Raw genomic sequence first — 4,291 nt, 5'->3', positions numbered from 1 at the left:
TCCTTCGAGCAAATTCTTTTATTTCATGTAAAGTAGTTCATGAGTTTAGGAGCTCGAATTTCGAGGCTCACAATCTCGCTAGATATGCTTCGTCTTTAGGTTTCGGCCGTCATGTGTGGCTGGGACATCCAGGAGACCTTGATTTCCTTCCTGTAAACATTATGGACAATGAATAAAGCATGCGAGGTTGTCTAAAAAAAGCCAGGGATCCAGAATCTCCATCCACCCACTCTCCAGCAATGTCCAGCGAGCTGCCGCCGCCGTCGGGGGATGCGCCAGCAGCGAAACCTCCGTCCAACCCCTCCACCACCCTCGCCACCGCTGCCCTCGCTACCGCCGCCGACGGAACCACCACCACCATATCCTCCCTCGGCCAAGACCAGCTTCTCGAGATCTTCCTCCGCCTGCCCAACCTGCCAGCCCTCGTCCACTCCGCGCTCACCTGTCGCCCATGGCTTGGCGCCGTCCGCTCCTCCCCGTCCTTCCGCCGCCTCTTCCGAGCCCTTCACCCAGCGCCCCTCCTCGGGATCTTCCTCAAAGTGGACAACGATACCGCCCCCTCCTTCGCCCCACTGCGCCGCTCAGATCCCGTCGTCACCGCCGCCCTCCGCCGCGGCGACTTCTTCCTCACCTCCCTCCCCCTGGACGATGCCTGGACTGTCATGGACTGCCGCGACGGTTACATCCTCCTATGGAATACTTTCTTTCTGGGCCGTGGCTGTGGTGAACCCCATGACCTGGGCTGTGGACGTCATCTCCTTCCCCGATGACATCACGGATGGGAGCCTCCGCGATTTTGTCTTCCTTGGTTTCCACCTCCTGACTTCCGTGGAGAACCCCCGGTCGTTCCGCGTGGTCTGCGTCTGTGCCGACGTCTCTAGGATTCGTGTCGCCGTCTTCCCGTCGGACGACCTCGGATTGGGCCGTCCACCCCTGGGTGGAGATCGGTAGTGATAACAGCCTCAAGTACGGTGCAGGCACGCTGGTGGATGGTTCAGTTTACTGGCCTTTCTATGGCGAAGGACGCATCATCAGGATCAACACAGCCACCATGGATGTCTCCTCTCTGGATCTACCCTCACACACAATTATTGATTACTGGCAAGACGATTTCATGGTTGGGGATACCAAGGATGGAGAACTCTGCATTGTCCATGCATCTGATGATTTTCTCCTCCACGTTTGGATCCGTAGTGTGGGTAGTAATGGAATCGGGATTTGGGTGCGGCAGAACATAGTCTCTTTCAGTGCAGAAATTGATCGGGTCACTCGGGGCTTGGAGGGCCAAGTCAGAGTTGTGCAAGTGAGGTCCGGATGTGTCTACTTGTCCATGACACGCATAACCAATGCTGGCACACAGCGCACCTGGTTCTTCTACCTTTCATTGGAGACCATGGAGGTCGAGTTACTAATCCACGGCACATTTGATGACTGTGCCTTTCCGTATCGTATGGCCTGGCCTCCTTGTTTGATTGGTGATGATGGGACCACTGGACATGAAGTTGAAGCTTCTCGCTGAAGTCTGCACTTGTTTGCCATACGAGGAAATGAATGAATGTGATCTTTTGGGTACGAGTTTGCCACTTTAATTACTTTGCTGATGATGCGAAATAATATCTACTTAGTTGACATGGAAAACTGGAAGATCGTGCTTTTCTATCTTGATTGATAAATAATGGTTATGCTCATAGATAGAAACCTTTAGATGCTTGAGCACCATTGGTACAATTCTGGAGCTATTGAATTTGATGGAAGATTGGATTTTCATCTGCTGCAATTTTTTTATGGAATACTGCTATGTTGCATTTGCTGCTAGGCCCCATTGACCAATTTGTTCCTACTGTTTGTGTTTGTGTTCTCTCATTTATTGAGAGAAAAGCACAGCACTGCTAGCTCTGGAAAGTAATTATAACAATCTTTGAATATAATTAACTTTAGATATGCATCTGTGACTCTAACAAGAATCCCTTTATGCATATTACTTTTTTTGTACATCACAATCCCTTCATCTTTGACGATGCAAATTTTCTTGTTTTCCATTTTTCTTTCACTGCTGTTCTTTGTTGTGCGCACAGAAAATAAGAAATTGGCTGTTAAATGCTCAACTATTTGCTTCTTCTTCTTCTTAGGGACATGTTCCCGACCTAATTTTTATGGTGGCTTAGTTGTGACTTGTTATACTTGTATTTCAGTTCAAAATGTTGTGGCCAGTTGGTCCCTTACTTGACTTGATGTCGGAGAGTTCTGAAAGTAGTTATTGTTTGTTGCATTCTTGCTGCATCTCGGTGCTACTGTTTTGTGTTTTGTTCTACATTTACTGCAATTTACGTTCAGATTTTTAAAATGCAAGTGCCAACCATGTTCAGTTTCTTCCAAGTATAAAGATCACCTCATTGCAAGAAAGCTGTTATTGTTTCTTAGCAGAGTAGAATTGCCCAAGTTACATCCTGAAGCAGTGCACCAAGTAGAAACTCACACAAGATTAACACACTGCTTTTGTGATGCAACAGTAGCGGGGAGATTTGCGTTTTTGCGAAAGAGGAGGGGAATCTGCGGGCGGCAAGTCGTCGTTGTGCTTGGCATCGAATGCATTATTTCTGTTGGCAGCTCATGAGGAAAGTTGGAAATCAACTGCATTTGTTGTGATCGATTTGTACAAAGGATACTTGCTTTTGCAATGTATTGCCTCGAGTAGTGGCCAGTGCTCAGAATATGATACCGTGAGTCTGCCTATCATTTCAGAACATTCAGCAACTGAACCTTTTATCTCTTCTCCGGTTATTTAATCGAGTTCAAGTTTCAGTATGTTATATTCAAGTAGCACAACATTGTATGGCAAAGATTTCAGAATGGGCACAGACGGGTTCAGGGGAGTAGTAGTGATTTCACTCACAGAGATTTGAATTTGCGGGAAATCTCACCTATGCATCTTGTGATAGATTGAAATCTCAGGGAGTGTATATTATCAGGTGATACGGGAGGTGCTCCCGTGCTCCAGGAGCTTCTCTGCCATTGATCGTGGTTCAGGGCAGGCTGCTTGTCCCACAAAATTAACAAAACTAGAAGATTCCCCACGCGTTGCAGCAGGATCTTGTGTTGTGCATAAGCAAGTTCAAATGGACATAGATTAGACGTTTTTTAGTTAGGCAAGTTCAAATTGGCAGAAATAGATCATGCAACTGCAAAATAAGGAAATAATACTTGTTTTACATATATAAGTTCTCTATGTTTAAGAGTATTACACTGAAACAAAGAAATATGTCTGATAAAAAGGATCTATAAAATAGGAGAAGTCATGCCAACATTCTCTTACAATGCTTAAGTGTTTGCCTTACAACTAACAACAAAGGCATTATGAAATATACACCCATTAGGTGAAGAGGAAATAGCAAAACTTGTGGTTTGATTTTCTCCATGACTAAAGCAGTAAATAATAAGCAACACAATTTACAGACTACTCTTGCTAATAGTGAGTTCGACCAAATTATACAAAAACTATAGGTAAGAAAGTCATCATACTTATTGCAAATGTTCAGGAAGAGCGAATCTGCAGTACATGCATTGTAGAGAAGAATTATCCAAAGTAAGTATGAAAATAGGCACATCCTGTATATAAGAGGAAATTGATTATTATCACCTAAAAAGGAACGAAACATTCACAACCATGACTTAAAAATCTTAAATATGCAAATAGTAACTTCTTTTAAATTTAAGCACGCCATTAGGAATGAACATTGGCACAACCTACTTCAGTATGATGTCCCTTTCTCATAAGCATTGCATTGAACATGTATCGGTCTCTCTTTTGTTCAGTGTGACCATAATCATCTTCCAGAACAGTAATTTTTGGGGGAGACATGTAAAATGCAATGAGGCAAATATATTAGTATAACTAATACATTCGAACAAAGAAAATGTTGCAATATCCTTGTCCATTTAGGACTTTGCTAATGAATCAGAAATATCTAACCACCCTTGGTTGATACTGGGCCAATTAGAGCCTTATGTTATCTCAAGTGAAGATAAACAGACCCACGAGATAAAAAATCATCAGATATCTGCAACACAGGGGATATCTGAGATCAAATTGCATTAATGTGGCAATAATGTTAGAATGAAAGCACAAGTTCTGCTTGGCTTTAAATTAATAAAGCCCCAACCATGTCTGTCCTTTATCCACTAACCCCTCTTCCATAACGATGAGGCTAGTTGAATGTTACAGACAACAGTAGCAAACCCAACTTTCTTAGTTAGTAAAAGAAATAATTTGGGCAACCAAAAGACTGGCCTA

At 43.8% G+C, this 4,291-nt stretch overlaps 1 pseudogene; it reads left to right on the top strand.

Moving 5' to 3' along the window:
- The first annotated feature begins 239 nt into the window (after positions 1-239).
- LOC109747535 (uncharacterized) lies at positions 240-1,556 on the top strand (annotated as a pseudogene).
- Positions 1,557-4,291: the final 2,735 nt, after the last annotated feature.

This window comes from Aegilops tauschii, chromosome 7, assembly GCF_002575655.3.
Source record: "Aegilops tauschii subsp. strangulata cultivar AL8/78 chromosome 7, Aet v6.0, whole genome shotgun sequence".
Taxonomy (NCBI): Eukaryota; Viridiplantae; Streptophyta; class Magnoliopsida; order Poales; family Poaceae; genus Aegilops; species Aegilops tauschii.
The sequence above is the reverse complement of the archived record's forward strand: the minus strand, read 5'-3'. Positions and strand labels throughout refer to the sequence as shown.